The sequence below is a fragment of the Cannabis sativa genome, chromosome 1, assembly GCF_029168945.1.
Source record: "Cannabis sativa cultivar Pink pepper isolate KNU-18-1 chromosome 1, ASM2916894v1, whole genome shotgun sequence".
Taxonomy (NCBI): domain Eukaryota; kingdom Viridiplantae; phylum Streptophyta; class Magnoliopsida; order Rosales; family Cannabaceae; genus Cannabis; species Cannabis sativa.
This window is the reverse complement of record NC_083601.1, coordinates 51,146,764-51,160,402: the sequence shown is the minus strand read 5'-3', so window position 1 is coordinate 51,160,402 and position 13,639 is coordinate 51,146,764.

Genomic DNA, 13,639 nt, shown 5'->3' with positions numbered 1-13,639 from the left:
GGGTTTTCCCACCAAAATATGAGGTTGGATAGTTTTTTGCAAGTAAATTAATAATTGAGGGGCTTTTGCCGCAAATTACTCATATTTCTAAGCATGTAGTGTCACCACCTGGGTCAGAACGACTATTATTTATTACGTGCGCGCAAGAGTAAGTGATGTCATATTTATTAGTGTAATTAAATATTAGATCTCATATAATTAAATATAATGAGCTCGTTTAGTACGCCGTATTGGCGTATTGTAATATATTGTATTGTGTTGGATTGTGTTATATTGTATTGTATTGTATTAGTATTATTTAATACAATACAATATTTGGTATTGACTTGTATTAATTGATTGTGTTAAGTTATAATATATTTCTAATACACTTGATCCCGACACCAACTACGGGTTTGGGTCCCGAGTCCCGGGTACAGGGTCCGGGTCTGGGTTCGGGTCTACGTTCGGGTCCGGGTCTGGGTCTGGGTTCAGGGTCCAGAATCGGGGTCTGGGTCCGGGTCCGCAGTCCGGGGTCCGGGTTCAGATTCGGATCCGGGTCTAGGTCCGGGTCCCGGGTTAGGGTTGGGGTACGGGCTTTGGGTCCGGGTCTGGGTCCGGGTCCAGATTTGGGCTCGAGTCTAGATCCGAGTCCGGAGTCCAAGTCCGGGTTTGGATCTGGGTTGAAGATTGGTGTTGATCCAAAATCCTTTGTAAATATTATAATACAAGCTAATACAGACCATTTATTATGTATTAAATAATACAACATACATTGTATTAAAAAATTTGGTCGTAATAATTAATACAATACATTGCTTAATCCAAATATAGTGTTATTTATTATTTTATACGGCGTACCAAACGAGCCCAATAATTCTTATATAATAACTAATTATAAAGTACCACCTCTAGATTGTACAAGATATTACTAGTAGTACCTAACAACAATGTTCGTGTATAAAAAAATTTAATTGTTATGTATATTGATCGAGTTATGGTATATTTTTACTAATCGAATATAAATATTAAGTTGTAATTGTAAATTTTTAATTGTAACTCGTCCAATTAAAAATTAAAAAAAAAAACTTAACTCGCTTAATGACTTTATTAATTTAGTCAAGTTAACTCGTCCAAACCGATCTTAATATTTATTATAATTATTATTAGTAGCTTTTAGTATTTAAATAATTAGATGACTGATAGAATTTTTACTTCCTGAACTTTGACATGTACTAAATCATGTCTCTTGAACTTTTCTGGTCGTTAAAAATTCTCCTAAACTACTAAGATTGTTGGATTTAAGGATTTTTATCCAATTTTATTCAATTTTACTAATTCAGTGATTGTCCATGTACTAAATCATGCTCCCCGATTTTGATATCTACCAAATCATGTTCTTCGAACTTTAACAAAGTGTCAAATCATGTCTCTGAAACTTTCATCCATGTTAGACTTTTCTTACTAAAATTAGACAAAAGTTTTTAAATTCAATAATCTCAATATTTCAGGAGGAAATTTTAACAGTCTTCAAAATTCAAGGGTATGAGTTGGTACATATCAAAATTCGAGAGGCAAAAATCCTAAATAAATTTAAATATATATATATAGATAACATTTATATTCTAAGCTTAAAAATATTAAGGAAATTTTCAAAAATATCCTGTTTTATATTTTATTTATAATTTTACGGTCTAAAATTTTTAATTACAAAAATAAACTTCTAAAATTTTAAAATTATTAAAATACATTTTTTTTAGTATAGCATAGTAGTATTACAATCATTTTAATAGTTTAATATAACAAAAAAAAAATACTCTTTGTTAAAGGAAAAAAAAAATACTTGTTATGGTATTTGCGTCACTTACCTGCTTCTTGTTTCTTGTTTTCTCCTCATGAGTATCTTTCTCTTCAATAAATTGAAACACTTAGCCAACATCATATAAGTGACATTTAGATAGGTAACACTTGTAAGAAAATGTCATAATAGTAGCATTTTAAGAAACATTTCTTTTAGTAACATTTCTGTAATTGACATTTAGTCACAACTTTAACATTTCTGTAAAATGTAATTGTCCATATATTTTAATGTCATTTAACAAAAATGACTAATTTCCCTATATCTAGTAATTGCTAGAATTGTAAAAATGGTACTGTAAATATTAACTTTTATGATTTTTTTAAATGTCAGTAAAAAAATTAAGGATTCTTTAAAAGAAATGTATTAATGTATTCTCTACATGTTTTGACATTTAAAAGAATTTTTTAATTTAATTTTTTTCATGTTCATGTACGTTATAATTATTTAAGATATCTTATAAAATTTTAAAAAATTCAGAATAATTTACAAAATAGAAATTAGTATTCAAACTGTCTATTTCACACACATATAAAATAGAATAGTCACATATGCAAACATTATTTGAATCTTATTTTCAGCGTGTTAATTTTTTTTGAATTTCTTAAAATTTTGCGTTTTAAATAATTATAACGTATATGATCATAAGAAAAAATTTGATTAAAAAATTATTTCAGATACAAAAACAAATAGGAATGCATCGGTATTTTCCAAAAATAAATATTTTTTTTAAAAAATATCAAATCCTAATTTACGATCTCTAAAAACTTTGTCTTTCTCATCCAACATAGAAACATTCCTTACCCACCATCTTTGATCCCTCCTTCTACCCTCCACGAAAGTTTTGTGACGGAATGCAAGGTCAACGGACTACTGCAGTTGGTCGACGATGTGATTGTGATAGTATATTATGGGTTAGGCTCGACAATGTGAGAAATGACTAGAAGAAAATGAAATTGGTGAGTCTGTAGTTATGGGTCTGATTTATTTATTTATCTTTGAATAAGTTCTATGGGTGTGATTTTTAATTTAAGTTTGTTAATGATTAATTTCATGATTTCTTTTGAGATTTTTCACTCATATCTTTGCATGAAATATTTTTGAAACAAAATTGAATACTTTGATGGAGTTGTGATACATATTTGATGTGCTATGTGTAAATTTGTTTCAATTATCGTCATTGTAGACAGTGACGGACCCAAAATTTAAAGTGAGTGGGGCGTAATTTTTTTTTTTGTAATCTACATTAACCATTACCTAAGTTAGGCCACCTCCATGAATGGGAATCTTCCATATGTTGCTCGTTCCATTTTATAGAGGAAGTATGTATCTTTTTCATTGTAATTGTTGTTTTTTTTAAAAAAAAAAATATATAGCGAAATTGTTGGTTTGTTTAGTAAATATTTTTTTAAAAACTTTAAGAGCGAAATTGTTGGTTTGTTTAGTAAATATATTGACTAAATTTAAAAAAATAAAATAAAAATAAATGTATATGATCAATTAAAAACTCATGTTTTTTTTTATTGGAGAATAAAATGTTGGTCTTTTTTCGATTGTCTTGCTCTTTCAAAGAAAATTGTTAAAGAACACTAGCGGTAAACTAATAATATTTTATATGAAACATTATTATTAGTATAATTTAATAGAAAGTCTGGTCTTTTGACCTGTGTTCTCTCTGTTTGTTGTCAAACTGTTAAACGATAAAGTGTAAAGTGGTCTTTTGGCTTCTAGCGGATTTTTGTTTGTCTGATCTGATCATGGCGGATGATGGTCGAATGGATATGGAGAGTGAGAGGAATTTTATCACGTTAACAAGTGGAGAGGATGATGATGAAGGCCTCTTATACGACACAAATGATAAGGAATTATCAGACTTTGATGACCGATGGTGTGTTGTAGGACGATTTCATACAGAAAGAGAACTGGATTTCATGGCTATGCAACATAAGATGGCGTCATTGTGGAGACCTGGCAGAGGTATGTTTGTGAAAGAATTGGGTGAGAATGTTTATTTATTCCAGTTTTATCATCAGATAGATGTGGATAGAGTTGTGGAGGGTAGCCCCTGGACGTTTGACAGGGTTCCCCTGATTTTTTCGAAACTGAAACAAGGTGTAAATCCACGGGCAGTGATTCTTAACAAACTGGATTTCTGGATTCAGCTTCATGGTTTATCAACGGGTTTCATGTCAGCAAAGGTGGTCAAAGACATCGGGAACTACATTGGCACCTTCGTGGAAGCGGATAAGAATAATTTCATGGGAATTTGGCGAGATTACCTTAGGGTACGTGTTTCTGTTCGTATTGATTTATCTTTGAAAAGAAGAATGAAATTAGAAAAGAAAGGAGGGGAGATATGTTATGCCAATTTTAAGTATGAGGATCTCCCAACTTTTTATTTTATCTGTGGAATCCTTGGACATCCCGAAAAATTCTGTCCTAAGTTGTTTGATACCCCACTTCATCTGATAAAGAAACCATACAACCTGGAATTAAAAGCCATACCAAGGAGAAGACAACATACGATCAGCACCAAATGGCTTCGGCAAGGTTTAATGGTGTGAGGGGATAGCTCCGGCGACAGCATGGGAGGCAGTACGGCTGTACGAGAAACAATGTCTGGGAGTTCTAATGGTGGCGATAATCAAGGGATGCATCAATCGGTTCCACGATCAGTGGGATGGGATGGAGGATTTAGAGGAGTTGACATCGACATCAATATTAATAACTCTCTGGTTGATTCTTTGGGATCTCCAAATGATTATGGTATACGAGATACTAATATGAGGGAAGAAATAAATGATGGTATTAATGGTGATCTACTGGTCCTTGAATCAAAAAGGAAAAGAATTGTTGAAGTTATTTCAAATGGGTCGAATGGGGGTACTGGTGGAAACTTCAGTAGGGCCAAAAAACTTAGTTGGGGCGGGTTCTGTGTCACAGGCCCACCAAGACTTATGAATGTGTTAAGTTGGAATTGTCGTGGGCTTGGGAACCAACGGGCTTTTCAATTGCTTAAAGAGACTGTTACTCAAAAGCAACCCAATTTTGTTTTTCTGTGTGAAACAAAAAGTAATAAAGCTAGAGTTGAGTTTGTGGGCCGGGGATTGGGCTATGAAGGAGTGTTTATAGTTGAAGCCCAAGGGAGGAGTGGTGGACTTGCTTTATTGTGGAAAAATGAAAAAGATGGTAAAATAATTAGCTTTTCTCAAAACCATATTGATTTTATGGTAGAAGTTGAAGGCAGCCCAAAGTGGAGACTTACAGGAGTTTATGGTGAACCCCAAAGGCAACAAAGGATGGATACATGGAACTTGCTGTTGGGTTTTATGCCCTAAATAAAACTCATTTCATATAATCAGATTTACTTATTAATAAAGATCAGAAATAACATTTTATGTTGCATGGTTCACATGATTTATTTCATGATTATATGTATATAATGTATGAATTCCTTTTAAGTCCAGAACATATGTGTTTGTTAAAGATTATAGTGTTGTCAGCACAGTGGAATATAATCTTTATTATATGTTCAAAAGTTGATTCCCTGATTTGTCAGAACACTGGATTTAGACTGACATGGTATAATCAGCGATAGGTATTCTTACACCTTGGAAAAGTGTTATGTCCTTTCCAGGACATTGGCAAAGTTTACCAGTATCGGATGTATGGAGTATACATCGGAAGGGACCGATATTGAACTTTGATTAGATATGTTAAAACTTACCGTAATATCTATTCAATTCAATATCACCTGTTGATCCTAGATCAAATGATCTCAATCCTGATATGGTTAGGCTCAATTTCAAGAGTGTTACTCGTGTTCTTTGATTTGTTAGTTAAGCCTAGTTTTGTATCAGGGTGATACGTACATTTTGGGAACACGGTAATGCAATTGAGTGGGAGCGCTAACATAAATATGGAATCTATAGCTTCTATTTGGCAAATAGAAGTAAAGGATGATTTTCTTCGAGCTTAACCAAACGAAGATAAATGGTGGAGATCTCATTTCACTTAGGTGAAATATCATTTATACAGGGTTAAGTGTTTTAAGGATAAAATACATTGTAGGGTGTTACGGTAATTTAATCCCTTTACAGTGTAAATCATCTATATAGAGGATCATTGATCACATTAGGGTTATAACAATGGATAACTAATGACGTGTCTATATCGTGGAACATATAGAGCGTTTCTATATGACTGAGAGTGCAATTCCAAGTTCTAAGTGTGGATTCAATGAGGAATTAATAAGTTAGAGAATTTACTTGGTAAATTCGGTTCGACTTATTGGAAGCTCGGTTATATAGACCCATGGTCCCCATACTAGTTGAGACCATACTGCTTGTAAGACTCAGTTAATTGATTTTAATTAATCAATTATAATTCTAAAAGTTAGACTATGTCTACTTTATGAATTTTCACTAAGCAAGGGTAAAACAATAAATAGAGAGTTTAAATGGTATATTTATTAATTGGGAAACTTTGATTAGTTTTTATTAATAAATGACAATATATTATTTAATAATTAATTATAGTTATTAAATAATTAGATTTGACATTTATGAAGTTGAAAGAGAGAATTGGCAATTTTGAGAAAATGGGAAACTAGAAATGATGAAATAGGAAAGTTGGAAAAGTGGAAGGATTTGTGTTTCCTCAACACATGGCCGGCCACCTTTACCCCTATTTCTCATTTAATTTTTCATTTTAAAATGCCAAATAATTCAACTTTAACCCTATGTGGTATTCTATAAATAGAAGGTAAAGGCTTCAGGTTTGAGACACACTTTACAGTTTATTCTCTCAAACACTATGAAACTGCCACTCTCTCTCTTTCTTTCTTCTCTATTTTTTGAATTCTCTTAAGTGATGAGTAGTGCCCACACACATCAAGTGGTATCTCAATCATAGTATGGAAGACTATGGAAATTCTACACCAAAGAAGGAGAAAAGAAGATCCAGGTTCAGATCTTGGTGATGCTCTGCTACAGAAAGGAATCAAGGGCTAGAGATCTGAACGGAAGGAGTCATAATATTCCACTGCACCCACTGTAAGGTTTTCTAACTTTATATGTGTTTATTTTCATTGTTTTAGAATTCATATTAGGTTGTTAATCCAACATACTTGTTAGTAAATCTAGATCCTGGTAAAATAATTTCCAACACTTGCTTAGGTCCCTAGTAAACAATTCGAGTGAACCATGGTGCGTAATTGGTGATTTAAACAATGTTCTTAGCCAAAGTGACAAGCGTGGAGGACAACCTTACCCGAGTTGGTTAATCTCTGGTTTTGAGCAAGCTCTAATGGATTGTGATTTATTTGATATGGATTTGATTGGTTATGCATATACATGGGAAAAAGGGAGGGGAACTTCTCGTTGGATAGAAGTCAGATTGGATCGTGCCCTTGTTTCATCGTCTTGGCTTCAAACTTTTACATAAGCTCGGTTATTAAACCTTGAATTTTCCTCTTCAGACCATTCGCCAATCTTCCTAGAATTCGTGGCTCCGGATGCTTTCATTCCTAATCGGCATTTCAGGTTCGAAAACGCTTGGTTAAAGGAAGCAATGTGCTTAGAGATTGTGAAGGACTGTTGGAATGTTACTAGCCATGTAAGTGTGGCAGAAAAAATCTCTCTTTGTGCTGAGAAGTTATCAACTTGGGGAAAGAATGTGACTGGCAATTTTAAGCTCCGAATTAATAAGTGCCGAAATGAGTTAAAACAATTGAAGAACAAACGAGATACTATCTCTGTCCAGCGGTATAGTGAGAAGAAAAAGGAGCTTTTTATGGTGTTGGATCAAAAGGAAGCTTTTTGGAAGCAGAGGGCGAAGCAATTTTGGTTGAAGGAAGGCGATTAGAACACTAAATATTTCCATAGGGCTGCTATTAATAGAAAGAGTTTCAACAAAATTTCAAAACTTAAAGATTCTAGCGGTAATTGGAAGGATTGGGAAAATGGCCTTGCGAATGTCGTTGTGGATTATTTCTCTTCTCTGTTCAGTGCAACGAACTTAGGCAGTGACATGGTGATTCAATGCATTCAAAGAAGGGTTACTACCCAAATCAATGAAGAGCTTCATCAACCAATTCTTGCCGAGGAAGTACGGAAAGCTGTGTTCAGTATGCACCCAGATAAGAGTCCTGGCCCAGACGGTATGACTCCTGCTTTTTATCAGAAGTGTTGGGACATCATTCAGCTTGATATTGTCAATGTGGTTCAGGATTTTTTCACTACAGGGGAGTTTGGTTCGGCTTGTGGAGATGCTAATGTGGTGTTGATTCCGAAAAAGGAAGTTCCTGAAAGTATGGTTGATTTAAGACCAATTGCTTTATGTAATGTTCTGTATAAGATCATCACTAAAGTAATGACTAATAGGATGAAGCCTTATATGGACCATATTGTATCTGAATCCCAAAGCGCTTTCATTCCAGGGAGACTAATTACTGATAATATTCTGGTTTCCTTTGAAGTACTTCATTACTTGAAGAGAAAAAGAAAGGGCAAGGATGGATATATGGCTTTAAAACTGGATCTTAGCAAAGCCTATGACCGCATTGAGTGGAGTTTTTTGGATTCGGTGCTTAGAAAGATTGGCTTCTCGGATATTTGGATTTCCTTGGTGATGAAGTGTGTTAGTTCGGCAAGGTACAAAGTGATTCATGGTGGAAGAACTATGGGACCGATTACTCCATCAAGAGGTATCCGTCAAGGTGATCCATTGTCACCCTACATTTTTATCCTGTGTGCGGAAGGTTTATCAGCTTTGATTAAAAGGTATGATGATATGGGTCTCATTCATGGGTGTAAAGTGGTGAATGGTGCACCGAAAGTGTCTCATATGCTTTTCGCTGACGACAGTTACTTGTATTGTAAAGCCACTCTTCAAGAGGCCAATCGGATTCGAGAACTTCTTCATCAGTTTGAATGCGCTTCAGGACAAAAAGTTAACTTGGGGAAATCATCAATCTTCTATAGTACTAAATACTGCGAACCAGGTGAGGGAGTATATTAACTCTTTGTTGCAAATGCCACAAGCAGATGAAAGGAGTATGAATCTGGGGCTTCCAAGTACTATGGGAAGGAATAAGTCGGCTGTGTTGGGTTTCTTGAAGGACAGAGTCAGGAAAAAGCTTCAAGGTTGGGACTCAAAAGTTCTTTCTCGTGCCGGTAAAGAGGTGTTAATTAAGTCGGTAGCACAAGCTCTCCCTAGCTATGCTATGAATGTGTTTTTGCTTCCTTTGGAGATTAGTAGAGACATTGAAAGTACCATGGCGAGATTTTGGTGGAAGAGTTCGTCGAAGGAAAACAAAGGTATACCTTGGATGTCATGGGAGCGGATGTGTAATAGCAAAAGCAATGGGGGTCTTGGGTTTCGAAATCTTCATGATTTTAACTTGGCTCTCTTGGGAAAACAAGGTTGGCGCTTCCTAACAAGAACCGAGTCTCTGGTTTCTCGCATTTTCAAGGCGAGATACTTCTCAAATGGAACATACCTCTCGCCCCCTATAGGAAACAATCCAAGTTTTGTGTGGCGAAGTGTTTGGGAAGCTCAGTCTCTTGTTCGGGCGGGAGTTCGTTGGAGTGTTGGGAATGGCTCATCTATTAATGTGCTGAATGAACCATGGCTGCCTGATCACCAACAACCTCTAGTGACTTCATCTCATCGAGCTCTTCAACATGCCAAAGTGTGCAATTTAATGTCGATGGATATGTCTTCCTGGGATGATGATATTCTAAACGATTTGTTTGAGGAACGTGACCAGAGGTTGATAAGGCAAATTTCCTTAAGCACAAACCAAGCTTCGGATGTTCTTTGCTGGTCCAATGAGTCCAATGGCATGTACTCGGTCAGAAGCGCTTACACGTTACTGTTGGAATTTATTTTACCAGGATCTTAGATCTACTCACAAGTATGTTGTTTATGTTGGAAATTATTTTACCAGGATCTAGATTTACTAACAAGTATGTTGGATTAATAACCTAATATGAATTCTAAAACAATGAAAATAAACACATATAAAGTTAGAAAACCTTACAGTGGGTGCAGCGGAATAATATGACTCCTTCCGTTCAGATCTCTAGCCCTTGATTCCTTTCTGTAGCAGAGCATCACCAAGATCTGAACCTGGATCTTCTTTTCTCCTTCTTTGATGCAGAAATTCCATAGTCTTCCATACTATGATTGAGATACCACTTGATGTGTGTGGGCAATACTCATCTCACAAGGATTTCGAAATTTCTCTCTATTTTTCTCTCTCAATTTCGTGGTTTTTCATGCATCATATGATGTACAAGAGAAGAGAACAAGGGCTGCTATATATAGGGAGAAGGGAGAGCACAACTTTCCAAATAAACAGTTTCCTCTTTTACTGTGTAATTGATTAACTGCCTTATTTAGTGTGATTCACCACTTTCCTATTATAGCTAGGCTTTGATTAGCAATTACATGACAATTAAAAAAATAAAAATAATAATTGGGAAACACAAAGGGAGTGCTCGGCCATAGAGGGAAATGGGCCTCACTTGGATTTTGCAGTTTCCTCAATTTTATTTCTATTTCTCCAAAAATGCCACTTTTCCAATTCTAATCATTTAAATGCCAAAACTAATTATTTAATAACTAAAATAGATTATTAAATAATATTGTCATTTAAAATAATTATTAATTAGACATACAAAGTCTCTTAATTAATAATTAAACCTAGAAACCCTATTCTTTACGATTTCATCCTTAAACTGTGAGAATTCATAAAGTAGACATAGTCTAACTTTTAGAATTATAATTGATTAATTAAAATCAATTAACTGAGTCTTACAAGCAGTATGGTCTCAACTAGTATGGGGACCATGGGTCTATATAACCGAGCTTCCAATAAGTCGAACCGAATTTACCAAGTAAATTCCCTAACTTATTAATTCCTCATTGAATCCACACTTAGAACTTGGAATTGCACTCTCAGTCATATAGAAACGTTCTATATGTTCCACGATATAGACACGTCATTAGTTATCCATTGTTATAACCCTAATGTGATCAATGATCCTCTATATAGATGATTTACACTGTACAGGGATTAAATTACCGTAACACCCTACAATGTATTTTATCCTTAATTAAAACACTTAACCCTGTATAAATGATATTTCACCTAAGTGAAATGAGATCTCCACCATTTATCTTCGTTTGGTTAAGCTCGAAGGAAATCATCCTTTACTTCTATTTGCCAAATAGAAGCTATAGATTCCATATTTATGTTAGCGCTCCCCCACTCAATTGCATTACCGTGTTCCCAAAATGTACGTATCACCCTGATACAAAACTGGGCTTAACTAACAAATCAAAGAACACGAGTAACACTCTTGAAATTGAGCCTAACCATATCAGGATTTCGATCATGTGATCTAGGATCAACAGTTGATATTGAATTGAATAGATATTACGGTAAGTTTTAACATATCTAATCAAAGTTCAATATCGGTCCCTTCCGATGTATACTCCATACATCCGATACTGGTAAACTTTGCCAATGTCCTGGAAAGGACATAACACTTTTCCAAGGTGTAAGAATACCTATCGCTGATTATACCATGTCAGTCTAAATCCAGTGTTCTGACAAATCAGGGAATAAACTTTTGAACATATAATAAAGATTATATTCCACTGTGCTGACAACACTATAATCTTTAACAAACTCATATGTTCTGGACTTAAAAAGAATTCATACATTATATACATATAATCATGAAATAAATCATGTTAACCATGCAACATAAAATGTTATTTCTGATCTTTATTAATAAGTAAATCTGATTATATGAAATGAGTTTTATTTAGGGCATAAAACCCAACAGTTTAACACCCTAAATATGAACTTTCTAAAACGATAAATTAAACACATATAAAGTTAAGAAAACCTTACATTGATGCAGCGGAATTAATGTCTCTTTCCACTCAGATCTCTAACCCTTGTATCCTTTATGTAGCAGAGTATAATCAAGATCTGAGCCCGAATGTCCTTCTTCTTTAAGTTTGATCCTTCACAGTCTTCCAATCTATGATTGAGTTACTGCTTGCTGTGTGTGGGCACTTACTCTTTCACTAGGGTCACGAAATATAGAAGAGAGAAAAGAGAAGAATGGTTTCGGCCAGGTATAGAAAAGGGAAGGCTCAGTTTTTCTGAAGAGAGAAATTTCTGTCAGAAGATGTTATGAAAGCATGTGTTAAAGCATGTGATTTGACTGAGCCATCACTTTCTATTTATAGGCAACTACTAGGTTTAGGTTAGGAATTATTAGGCATTAAAATAATGAAAAAATCAATTTGAATTTCCACAAATAGTGGCCGGCCAAGGTGTAGATAATGGGTCCCACTTGATTTTTGCAGTTTTCACAAATTTTATTTCTATTTTCTCAAAAACGCTAATTTTTCAATTCTAACCATTTAAATGCCAAAACTAATTATTTAATAACTAAAATAGATTATTAAATAATATTGTCATTTAATTTAATTATTAACTAGACATATAAAGTCCATTAATAAATAAATAAACCTAGAATCTCTTTTCTTTACAATTTCACCCTTGCTTAGTGAAAATTCACAAATTAGACACAGTCTAACTTTAGAATTATAATTGATCAATCACGAATCAATTAATGAGTCTTACAAGCAGAATGTTCTGAACTAGAATGGGGACCATGGATCTATATGTTGAGCTTCCAATAAGTGAACCAAATTTATCAAGTAAATTCCTACTTATTAATTCTTCGTTGAATCCACTCTTAGAACTTAGAATTGCACTCTCAGACTTATATAGAGCATATTATATGTTCCACGATATCAATATGCTATCTCATTTAACCATTGTTATAATCTTATTGTGATTTCAAGATCCTCTATATAGATGATCTACATCGAGATGGGATTTCTTTACCGTTCTCACCCCTCAATGTATTTTGCCCCTTAAAACACTTAGCTACCTATAAATGGTGTTTAGTGATCTAATAATTAGTCAGTTAAACAAGAGCTCATCCATTTACTTCTATTTGCTAAGCTCGAAGGGAATCATCACTTGACTTCTATACACCAGTAGAAGCTATAGATTCCATATTTATGTTTAGCACTCCCACTCAATCATACTATCATGTTCCCAAAATATACGTATCACCCTGACCTAAAAGTAGGCTTAACTAATAAATCAAAGAACATGAATAGCACTCCTGAGTTGAGCCTAAGCATATCAGGATTTAGATTCTTTTAATCTTAAGATCAACTACAGATATTGACTTGGAAAGATATATATAACGGTAAGTTTGTAATATCTTAACTTAGTTGCAATATCGGTCCAGTCCAATGTATACTCCATACATTCGAAACTAGTATACTTTACTAATGTCCTGGAAAGAATATAACACTTACTCCAAGTGTAAGTACACATCATCGCTGATTATCACATTAGTGTAAATCCAACAACACTGATGAAATAGGGACCAAGTCTTTTGATTCATATGATCACAATCACATTGTTGGGTTTTATGCCCTAAATAAAACTCTGTTTCAATATAATCCAGATTATTCAATATCAATAAAGTAACAGAAGTAATTTTTCATTCACTTGTGTATGTTTTGGTTCACTTAATCAATTGCTTGTCTATTTGATTTATAAATTCATCCAAACCCTTTTCACATACTTGATCATGTTTATTGTGTTGTCAACACAGTGGAAAATAAACATGACTATGTGAATAAAGTATTCCTAGATTTATCAGAACACTGGGTTTCACTGATATGACAATC